General features: G+C 38.2%; 1 long non-coding RNA gene across 1 annotated transcript in view; it reads right to left on the bottom strand.

The window, feature by feature from the left end:
* Positions 1-11,893, bottom strand: part of LOC143887145 (uncharacterized) — a 46,654-nt gene extending 34,761 nt beyond the window's left edge. The window contains exon 1 of the long non-coding RNA XR_013254079.1: positions 11,779-11,893. This is a non-coding gene — a long non-coding RNA (uncharacterized LOC143887145). The remainder of the gene's footprint in view (positions 1-11,778) is intronic.
* Between the last annotated feature and the right edge of the window lie 281 nt (positions 11,894-12,174).

Genomic DNA, 12,174 nt, shown 5'->3' with positions numbered 1-12,174 from the left:
AGGGGAATGATCTTAAATTTTGCCTAAACCGCCCTTTCAGGTTTTCAGTCTAGCAGATCTTCAAACTCCATTTTTTTTTATTCATCATCATTTTTTTTTTTTTTTGTTTCGGGACCTAGATCATTAGTTCTGAACACCGGAAGGACTTTATAGGTAGGATAGGGCTTTTCAAAGAATGGCTTAAGGTTCAACAAAGATTTCGACCGAACCTGTGAATAGGTTGCCTACATATCCCAAGGTAGGAATCAGGTCGTGTATAGTTCAGGGCGAATGCCCCTAGTTTGAAGATAAATTGTTCGAAAGTTTATTGATTTTTCTTTTTTTTTTCTTCTTTCTGGAATAATTGACTTCTCTTCTTTAGGAACTTGTCCCCTTTTTTTTCTGAAAGGATTGAATTTCTTTTTTTTTTTGGATTGATTGAATTGCTTTTCTTTTTTGAATTGACCGAACTCAGTTTAACCGAGCTGCCTACGTACCCCAGTGTAGGGATCAGGTCTCGCGTAGTTCGGGGGAATGCCCCTAGTTTGATGGGTTTTCAAGAAAATTTTATTCAGGCTCGAAGGGTTTGCAAACCGGTATTCTTTTGACCTTGGGTTCTGATTTTGGGATTTATTCGGCCAAAGGAGGCCTTCCGATGTTCAGATTGAGAATCGATCTAGGTTACTAGAGTCCCTCTGGTACTGATTATTTATTTATTTTTTCTTTTTCTTTTTTTTTACGGAGTTTGACGGCATTTCCAGGTAAGAGATAATGTATCTTCTTCTTCCAAGATTCCAATGCGTACTTTCGACTTTCATAAAGCGAAACTTGTTCTTTGACATCCTCCATTTATGGATTTGTAACTCTTGATATCTGATGACCACTTTTCAATACTTGCTCTTGAACTTCTTATCTTGAATTTGTTAGCTTCATGTTATGAATTTGAGAACTAAGGTCATTGATTGGAAATATGAAAGTTGTTTCCACTCCATGCCCTTTGCATAGCATATGATATTCACTTCATTCTTTCTTGAACCTTCTATCTGGGTCTTTCTCTTGGCATTAATGGTAACGCTTACTGGACCATCTTTTTATCCTCAAAATGGGTTTACCAATTCTTCACACTCTTCAGAGGGTAATGTATTTTCAATCGGCATTTACTGGATCAAGGTTTCAGTGCCAGTGTTTACCACTTTAATTTCATCTTTGAAAGGCTGAGATTGGCGCTCCTCCTCTTGTTCAAGTAATTGTTGTGACTCAAGTGGAGTTTCGCCAATTTTGTCCTCATTTGAGGAGGGAGTCTTACTTTAAGATCAGAAGCATACTTAAGAAACAGACACAAGTGAACTATTGAAACTTGAAATTTTATTTAAAGGAAAGGCTATTACATCTGACGACCTATCCTGAACATGCTCAGGATTCACAACTCTGAATAAAGAGAAAAGCAAACGATAACTTGCCTGGACTAGGCATTAACCTTGAACTGTAAAACCGGACTCAACAATTGTACTGACCATGGTGACTGACTCAACATAAAATAGTAAATGACTAAAACTTTAACTGCTGCAACTGTCTAGCTTTGGAGGCTCGGCGAAAGCTGGCTCATAAATGGTACTTTCAACTTCTGATTCTTTTCATTGCAACCGGACCTGTGCCCCTTTGAGCCTTCAGTTATTTAAGCATTGCGAACGGCTGGCGGCAGTACTGCATGATTCGGTAATGGGTTATTGGTAGCAACGGGACTTGGCTCAAACACAAGGCTTTTATTGTCGAGCAACCTCTGGATTCTGAATTTTAGGGCAATGCAATTATCAGTGAGATGGCCAGAATTTCTATGGTATTCGCAGTGTTGATCTGTTCGCCAATTTGCTGGTAAAGGATTAGGAAGAGCCCTAATGTCGGGCAGGATTATGCGACCTGAGGCTAGACACTCCTTGAGTATCACAGATGGTGGAAGAGGGAGAGGGGTAAATTCTGTCTGGGCCTGTGGCCGAGGTGCGACAGCAGGTTGGGTATAATCCATCACCATGGGGTTCTGAGGTTTTGAAGGCTGAGGCTTGGAGCGGGAAAGGTTATTAATTTCAGCTGATGGAGGCTTCCTGAATTCTTTGGTATTCGGGTTACTTCGGTTGAACACACCTTGAGCCATAGCCTCCTCTATTTGGGTGCCTGCCACGATAAAGTGTTTGAAGTCCGGATAATACTGCAACGACATGTGATACTGGAGCTGGGGGGAAATATTTTTCATGATTATTTGGACCTGCTCTTCCTCAGAAGGGCGCTCCATCATCTGAGCTGCTATTCTCCTCCATCTTTTCACAAAGGTCAGAAAGGATTCCCTCAAGTCTTGCTTTGTCCTTTCCAAATCCTTTCTGGTGATTTCTGTCCCGTCATCATATTTGAATTGCCTGATGAACTGCTCGCCGATATCCTTCCATGTCCTGTAACGAGTCTTGTCCAAGACCATGAACCACCTCCTGGCAACCTTGGTTAGGGAAACCGGGAACAATTGAGCCATTTGCTCAGAAGATAAGCCTTGAGGCTGACACATGATGGTGAACATTTGCAAATGTGTGATTGGACAACCCACACCATCATATTTATCAAAGTCCGGCATTTGAAAATTGGCTGGGAGACGGATTTCTGGGAACAGTGTGAGGTCACTTGGATTGAAACCACCCTGGTCCTGAAACTGAATGTCCTGAACCTTCCTGGTAAGACTTTCTAATTTCTCCATAACTACTTTATCAACCATGGACTGAGAAGGCCTGCTGCGATCTTCGCTGTACTGCTCTTTTTCAAAATCTTCTTCAGTTTTGTCAGGGATAGGAATGAACACTGGCTGGGCAGGTGCGGCTGAAGTAACTGTATGGTGCATGGACCCTTTATCTTTGGACAACGATGGCCCCAACTTTTCAGAAAGCTGGGCCTTGATAACTTGGTTCTCTTCTTTGAGTTCTTGAAGCTGCCGGAGAATCAAGGTGAGAGTATCGGTAATAGCAGCGGGTGGAAGACTACTGTTCTGGTTTTCTGCCATTGGGGAGGATGAGGATGGGAAAGAAGGAGATGCTGGGGTCCTCAGAGAAGGTGGCGGGGAGACAGATTTCCTCTGCAATCGAGAAGAGATCCGAACCCAAGGAATAGTAGGGTTAGCTATGGTGTTTAGTGCCCTGTCATGGAAATAATGAACACGAGGTATATGAGCTTGACATTCATGGAGTGTTTCTTCTCAATGACTGAAAAATATTACACATTTAAGCAAGTAATTGGGACAATAGAATGAATCCAAATGATGAGGGGAATGCCCTTAGTTCAAGGATTATGAGAGTAAACTCTGAAGGATTTAGCAGAAATATTCTTGAAAAAGGTAGCCCCTAGAGGAGGAAGAGATCAAGGGTACAGGCAAGATTGGATCATCAAGATTGCACGATCAAATGATTGAGACACAATTTCCGCCAATGAAGACACAATCGAATCCCACAAGAGACGAATGATAGACACATGATCAAAATGTGAGATTGCATAGGATTACTTTCAACGGGTAGATCAAGAATAACTAATCCTATGAGATCTTTGGAAATGATGGGATTTATATCCTAACCCCAAAGGAAAAGTTTTTAGTCTTCGCACATTTTAACAGTGTTACCTGAAGGCATCAACCCTAATCCTAATCTAGCGGAGTGGAGAGAGGATCTCGACTCATGACTTTGTTCGTGTATCTAAGGACCGATCGTAGCCATTGGAAAATGGACTACGGCCTAATCTAGACACAAATGGGTAAGATATCCTAAACTAGGCTCACACACGTGATGCACATGTGTTCGTATACTACATGCATGTGTGGGTTAATCTAGGGGTAAGGCCAAGAGTTCCCTTAGCGCGAATCCCTGTTCGATATACTGTACCAGTGTCCGGCGTATCAGTACGTGAACAAGAGATCCGTTTACGTACCATAAAGGTACTAGGCTAAGGGTGGAATGCTTCTCTAGCACAGAGGCACCAGGTGATGAAATCCCAGTCAACTATGCTAGATAACACTCCGGGTTCCTAAAATAGGACGTGTGTGCATGTGAGATGCAGGGGTTTAGATGAAAGTGATGTAAGTGTGTGCAATAAGTTCGCGCAATCTATGATGCCTTCAGGTTTTGTTAGATTAAGTTTGAGTATATGTGATGAGAAAATAAAGCATACAAACTAATCTAACAAGCATAAAAGAGATAGAGTTTTCATGAGCCAGTTAAATTAAATTCAAATGAATTATCTTTTGAAATTTTAATGAAGTTAGGTGGTCCCCAGCAGAGTCGCCAGACTGTGGGACATGATCCCGCGAGAGGGGCGTGGGGCGCGAGCCGTCGCGCGCTCTCCTTTTGGTCTCTCGTTTCCACGCGATTGGCGTGTGCATTTTAATATTGATTTGAATTCGTCTTTCCTGTGGAGTTGGGATCACTAAGGCAATCCGAATTCCACACGAAAGAGACTGACAGAGTCGCCACCTAGATGTGGGATCTAGGACCCATAATTAACCAGAAATCTAGACTCGCTACCTGGTTACGAGAATGGAAGGTATGGGGAGTTATCCACCACATGCACCATTCCTGCCCGATAATCGGTCTTCGATTCCAAAAGCTAACTCTTTTAAATTTATTTTAAATGGCTCATTCAACTCTATGTTAATGTGCGAACTAAGTGACATGCATCCTAGAATCTAATTTCAATGTGAATCCTAGATGTGTATCTTGATTTATTAATTTGTCTGGATTCATTCTAAGTGAAAGTTCTCCTAGAATTCTAATTTCATGGAAAACCCTAACTGATTTGATTAAGTATTTACAAGAAAATTAATATACAAAACACCACAATTTGTTGTGGTGCCGACTCGCGGGTGGTATGCCGTCAGACATCCAAGCTGCCTACGTACCCAAGCCTCACTGGGATCAGAGTCGACGTAGTTCGGTGCACCTAAGCTAAGCTACTTATGCCTAACTCAACTAGGACACCGACTTAAACGGATTTGACTGTTTCAACAGTTTTAAAAGTAGTTATTTAATTCAAGTTGAGGATTTTATTATCTTAGGATTTCATCTAAGATGCTGTATGATTCTTATCTAAATGCAAGTTGTTCCTTAGACTAATGCAGGTTTGCCTACACCCTAGTTTACTAGGCTTGTCTTAAGGAAAGATTGGGTGACTAGTGTAACTAGACCTATGGTACGGTTGCTATTCATAGCAAGCGTCCGTGATGAGGCTGGACTCCTAACTCTAGGACTCCCTAAAACCTAGGACACGGCACGACACCAGTGTTCCTAAATTGGGCTCTAATGGTTCTTAGATTGGAAACCATAATCCAATGGTTCCGAAAGACACAAGATAAATCGATTTAAGTTCTCGAGGTTAATGAGTTTCAGATTTCGAAGATTTTCAGTTTCTAGACATTTAAGGATTACCAATGGTTCTAGGGTTCACCAATTTCGGCCTTGAATGGCATCCAAAGGAGGGAATCGTGCGCTCTTTCCTTGTGCAATTTAATACTTAGGTTATAGCATCTTATTGCCTGGCAGAATCTCAGGATTTCCGTGGACAATAACCTCGGAGCCAACAACATGCTATAACTTAAATATTCAAATTGTCAAAGATCAAGTTGCAATTGGGATACGATTATGGATGCACTGGCCATTTTTCCAGGAAAATCTAAAGATCCTAAAATTTCTGTTTCAATGGATTAAGGAGTGAACATGTGACAGAATTTTAAAGTTCTTTAGGAATTTTTATATGATTTTCAATTAATTTCGAATTTTCCATGGATTTTATCAATTTTAAGCATATGAGCGGTTTTACAAGTGAAATTGTTGTAAATAAATTCGAAATGATTTGAAATTTCTACAGCAGCAAGATGAAAATGTATGTAGCTTACAGGATGAGTTTTGCATATTTTTACATTAAATTCACATTTAATCTTGATTAAACCATTAAATGTCCAGATTGCACAATTAACACATAAACTAGTAGAAATATAACTCTAAATTCTATGAAATTTCTATAGAAATACTATATGAATCAAAATAGCATGCAGTGAGATTTTCATGAATTTAAGAAATTAGTTACTACCAATTTCGGATTTTACAATTTCCAGACCAGATTATAAATTAACACTACATCCCATATTAAAACAGATCCAAATAACACGACAATTTTACAGTAACAAGTAATATGGAAGATAAGACTACTGTAAAAATTTTATGAATTTTAATGATGATCCGATGTTAGTAAAAATTCTCCTAAAATCTGATAAGATTCAAAGAAAATATTAAATAATATACCAAATAAACTCCAAAAATCTTTATAAATTCATGGTAAAATGAATCTGTAACATATTATTTTCCCACGAAATTTCATTAATTTTAGAATCTGTTTGGTATATAATTTAATTTTTCTTCGTCAAAAGATGTTTTTTGAAGAGTTTTCCATTTTTAAAACACAATTTGCGGAAAAAATCAGAAAAATTCGGAAAAATACAGAAATATTTTGAGAACAATGCACCTACCTGTGGTGAAGATCTCCGCCCAATCCAAGAAAATATAAAAAAATCCTGCCGCCGCCGATCCGCTCCGCCGTCTTTCGCTTTCTCTGGAGTGTTTAGAGGGAGTGATTGAGGGAGTGAAGAGATAATGGAAGAAGAATATTAGGGAGAGGGATGGAAGAATATATTGAGGAAAGGGATTGGAGGGAGTGATTAGAAGAGATAATGGAAGAGAAAGAGATAATGGAAGATAAATTTCTCTTTTTTTTCCTCCCTCTTATGGATGGGAAGGGAGATATATATAGGGAGAGAAAGAGAGAGAGAGAGATATGTTGGTGGAGAGCTCATCATGTTGTCCCTCTTAGTGGAGAATCCATCATTATTGTTCTTAGTGGAGGGCCCATCATGTTTCTTAGTGGAGAGTCCATCATTATTGCTCTTAGTGGAGGGCCCATCATGTTTCTTAGTGGAGAGTCCATCATTATTGCTCTTAGTGGAGGGCCCATCATGTTTCTTAGTGGAGAGTCCATCATTATTGCTCTTAGTGGAGAGCTACCATCATTGCTCTTCATAAGAGGCCTCACAAGAGGCCCCACTGAGGCCCCACAACGCGGGCCCCACAATGTGGGCCCTCGGTTGATTCGATTTTAAACAAATGTTCAATGCGGGCCCACCAAACGAGTCCAAATTTAATCAAAATGCATCATGCGGCCCCACCAAATGGGTCCAACTTTCTCGATCCAAATTTAATCGAAGCACCCAATGCGGGCCCACCAAACGGGTCCCAATTTTCTCTGGTTTAGATTTTTCTGAATAATCCTTCTCAACATTTAGCGGGAAAATACGAAATACGACGGAAACGACCAAAAATATTTAGAAATGTAACAAACGGATGCGGGAAAGAAAGACATTGGAAAACCGACGGAAAACAAACCCTAATTTCTTTATCGATTAAGGTAGAGCAAAATGGGGTGTCTACACCTTCCCATCCATATGAAAGGAGGAGAAAAAAAAATAGATTCATCCTTCATTATCTCTTCCAATCACTCCTCCAATCCCTCTCTCTAAGATATTCTTCTTCCATTATCTCTTTAAATCACTCCCCAATCCTTCCCTCTAAGAGAAAGCGAAAGACGGCGGAGTAGATCGGCGGCGGCGATTTTTCTTGACTCTTGGATTGGGCGGAGATCTTCATCACAGGTAGGTACATTGTTTTTTTGAATTTTTTCCAATTTTTCCGAATTTTTCCGCAAATTGTATTTTAAAAATAGAAAACTCTTCAAAAAAAACATCTTTTGACAAAGAAAAATAAATTATATACTAAACAGACTCCAAAATTAATGAAATTTCGTGGACAAATACTATGATACTCACACATTCTACCATGAATTTTTGAGAATTGTTGGATTCGGTTTGGTATATTATTTTATATTTTCTTTGAAAATTACCGGATTTTGTGAGAATTTTTACTGACACCAGATCATCATTAAAATTCTTGAAAGTTTTACAGTTGTCTTATATTCCATATTTCTTGTTACTGTAAAAGTTTCAAGTGTTTTGGATCTGTTTTCATATGGGCTGTAGTGTTAATTCAAAATCTGGTCTGAAAATTGTAAAATCCGGAATTGGTTGTAAATAGTCATTAAAATCTATGAACTTCTCACAGCATGTTTTTTTTATTCATATCTTATTTCTGTAGAAATTTCATAGAATTTAAATTTCTATTTCTTGTAGTTTCTGTGTTAATGTTGTAATCTGGTCATTTAATTGTTTAATCAAGATTAAATGTGAATTTAATGTAAAAATCTGCAAAACTCATCCAGTAAGCTACATACATTCCCATCTTGCTGCTGTAGAAATTTCAACTCATTTCGAATTCGTTTGCAATAATTTCACTTGTAAAATCACTCATATGCTTAAAATTGATAAAATCCATTGAAAATTCGAAATCAATTAAAAATTATTGTGAAAATTTCCAAAGAACCTTAAATTCTGTCACATGTTCATTCCTTAATCCATTGAAACAGAAATTTTAGGGTCTTTAGATTTTCCTGGAAAAATGGCCAGTGCATCCCTAATCGTATCCTAATTGCAACCGATCTTTGACAATTTTAATATTTAAGCTATAGCATGTTGTTGGCTCCGAGGTTACTGTCCACGGAAATCCTGAGATTTGCCAGGCAATAAGATGCTATAACCTAAGTATTAAATTGCACAAGGAAAGAGAGCACGATTCCCTTCCTTGGATGCCATTCTTAGCCGAAATTGGCGAACCCTAGAACCGTTGGTATTCCTTAAATGTCCAGAAACTGAAAATCCTCAAAATCTGAAATTCGTTAACTTCAAGAATTTGAATCGATTTGTCTCAAGTCTTCCGGAACCATTCGATTATGGTTTCCAATCTAAGAACCATTAGAGCCCAATTTAGGAACACTGGTGTCGTGCCGTGTCCTAGGTTTTAGGGAGTCCTAGAGTTAGGAGTCCAGCCTCATCACGGACGCTTGCTATGAATAGCAACCGTACCATAGGTCTAGTTACACTAGTCACCCGATCTTTCCCTAGGACAAGCCTAGTAAACTAGGATGTAGGCAAAACCTGCATTAGTCTAAGGGACAACTTGCATTCAGATAAGAATCATATAGCATCTTAGATGAAATCCTAAGATAATAAAATCCTCAACTTGAATTAAATAATTCCTCTTAAAACTGTTGAAACAGTCAAATCCGTCTAAGTCGGTGTCCTAGTTGAGTTAGGCATATGTAGCTTAGCTTAGGTCCACTGAACTACGTCGACTCTGATCCCAGTGAGGCTTGGGTACGTAGGCAGCTTGGATGTCTGACGGCATACCACCCGCGAGTCGGCACCACAACAAATTGTGGTGTTTTGTATATTAATTTTCTTGTAAATACTTAATCAAATCAGTTAGGGTTTTCCATGAAATTAGAATTCTAGGAGAACTTTCACTTAGAATGAATCCAGACAAATTAATAAATCAAGATACACATCTAGGATTCACATTGAAATTAGATTCTAGGATGCATGTCACTTAGTTCGCACATTAACATAGAGTTGAATGAGCCATTTAAAATAAATTTAAAAGAGTTAGCTTTTGGAATCGAAGACCGATTATCGGACAAGAATGGTGCATGTGGTGGATAACTCCCCATACCTTCCATTCTCGTAACCAGGTAGCGAGTCTAGATTTCTGGTTAATTATGGGTCCTAGATCCCACATCTAGGTGGCGACTCTGTCAGTCTCTTTCGTGTAGAATTCGGATTGCCTTAGTGATCCCAAGTCCACAGGAAAGACGAATTCAAATCAATATTAAAATGCACACGCCAATCGCGTGGGTACGAGAGACCAAGAGAGAGCGCGCGGCGGCTCGCGCCCCACGCCCCTCTCGCGGGATCATGTCCCACAGCTAGCGCCTTCATCGCCCTTCTTACTATGATAAAGAGGATTTAATGATTAAAGGTGTTTAAAAGACTAAACCAGTCTCAGAAGAGAAACTACACCAATTCTCCTTGCATTTCAAAGTTTAAGGGTTGTCAAAATCCTAACAGTACTCGTAAAGGCAATTCTCATGAACCAAATAAGGAAATAGTGTCTACACTACCATGCTTCATTCCTTCAACCTAAAGCTTGCATTCAAGTATTTGAGTATCTGTCAAAACTGTCATTTTAATCACCTAAGGAAGTTTCATAAACCAAAGGCAGCCAAACATACAATCACCAAGCATGATTAGATAAATAGCACTTTCTATCAAAACATTCCAAAATGACTATGACAACATAACTGCCCACATTTTATCGTATACACTAACCTTTCCAAACTAAAATACATTTTGGTTCATTCTTTATTAATAGAACAGGATGAGTTAAAATATCTTAAACATCATAATAATATTAATATTACATGCACCATAATCTAAAACTGTTACATTCATCCAATTCATCCGGCTGCTAATATTTTTTTTTTTTTAAAAGCTATTACTATCAAAATGGTTAGGGCTGTTTGTAAAAAAAAATGAGAAGGCAAAGGGGTAAAGGCTGCTACTATATAAAAAAACGAAAAGGGCTGCCATTATCAAAGTGAAATGGTGGCTTTCCATATCAAAAGAATATGAGGGCTGTTACTATTAAGGGTGTGAGGGCTGCCCATATCAAAAGAGGTGAGGGATGTTAATATTAAAGTGAAAGGGCTACCTGTTATCAAAATGGTGAGGTATCTGCCAATATTAAAGTGAGAGGGCTGCCATTATCAAAATGGTGAGGTGGCTGCCAATATTAAAATGAGAGGGCTGATATTATAAAAAAGGTGAGGTGGCTGCCAATACAAAGGAGGTGAGGGCTGCCATTCAACAGTTCCAACCCTTCTCTCACTAAGTAGTTAAGTAATGGTGGTTACAAAAGGGCAATTCAACATGACATGCCTGACTTCTACTACACATGAAGTGGTGATATCTTCGATGAAACTTATTAAAATAACTAATTCTCATATGAGAAAATCATGTCTAAAAAAATGCCATTTCAGTTCTAAATAGTGAGCTTAAAATAGACATGATGCATTAATACCAAGGCACAAAGGACCGTGTGGTGCCAAACAATTTAGCAACTTAACAAACACAAATCCAAAGTAAAGGGTGAGGTGTTGTAGCAAAGTCTTGTAGGTAACCAAAGGGGAAAGGATCAATAATAAGTGTCATTTTTTAAGAGATTTGATCTCATTTGTTAGCACAAGGTTACATGGATTCAATTTAGGAATGGCAACATATAAAACCAATAATTACAAGTGTTTACCTTGACTCAACTACCCCATACAAGTGACAACCAAAATACATGCAGTAAGGCTTAATTAATTAATTTTCTTATTTCTGCATATTTATGAGCTACTCATTATCATAGAGAATTTCTTAGTTATTCAGCCATAAAACCAATGATAGCTACTCACAAATCAGAAAGTTGAGGTTTTACTCGAATATTGTATTTTCTAAATTTTAAACCAACAGTGACAAGAGTGATTGATTTTCCAAATACACTTCAGAAAATGATTAAAACTCTGTAAATCTCTTTACTAAAATTTTAGAATCCGTTCATTTTTCGATATTCATCTACTCAAATTCTAGAAAATATTGGATGCTCTGTTCTAGCTCACAAATTCATACTCTGAACCAAAATTTACAGAAACGAACACTAATACCTCTATCTGATCACAACAAATGATAAGAAAAATAATATACTCACTTCAACTCAGAATAAAATATCATCTAGATGAACATACCTGTATTCTTCTTTCCTCTTTTGAAACTTCTATTTGTCAGCCAAAATTGCAGAAAATTCCAGCAATAAAATCACGATTATGATGAATCTCATAAATGCAAGAAATCTGAACCATATAAAACCAGAACTGTGTAGCTATAAGCTTCGTTCAGACAACAGTGAATAAATCTAGCAAAAATCGAGCAATCAAAATGGTAATAGGGATGGATCTAAGCTTTTTAGCTAAGGTTAGGGTTTCTAAACTAAGTTCAAAGGTATTAAAGGCAATTAGGATTGTTGAAAAAGGAAAAATGCAAGACTAGGATTTCTGTGGAGAATCTGTGCAAGAAAAAAAAAATAAAACAAGAAAGAGAAGAAGAGCCGGTGTTGTTGAAATAAAATATTCTCCCGGAGCTCC

Source organism: Tasmannia lanceolata, unplaced genomic scaffold (assembly GCF_043159265.1).
Source record: "Tasmannia lanceolata isolate RefF3 unplaced genomic scaffold, GAP_Taslan_0.1 ptg000012l, whole genome shotgun sequence".
Lineage (NCBI taxonomy): Eukaryota > Viridiplantae > Streptophyta > Magnoliopsida > Canellales > Winteraceae > Tasmannia > Tasmannia lanceolata.
The sequence above is the reverse complement of the archived record's forward strand: the minus strand, read 5'-3'. Positions and strand labels throughout refer to the sequence as shown.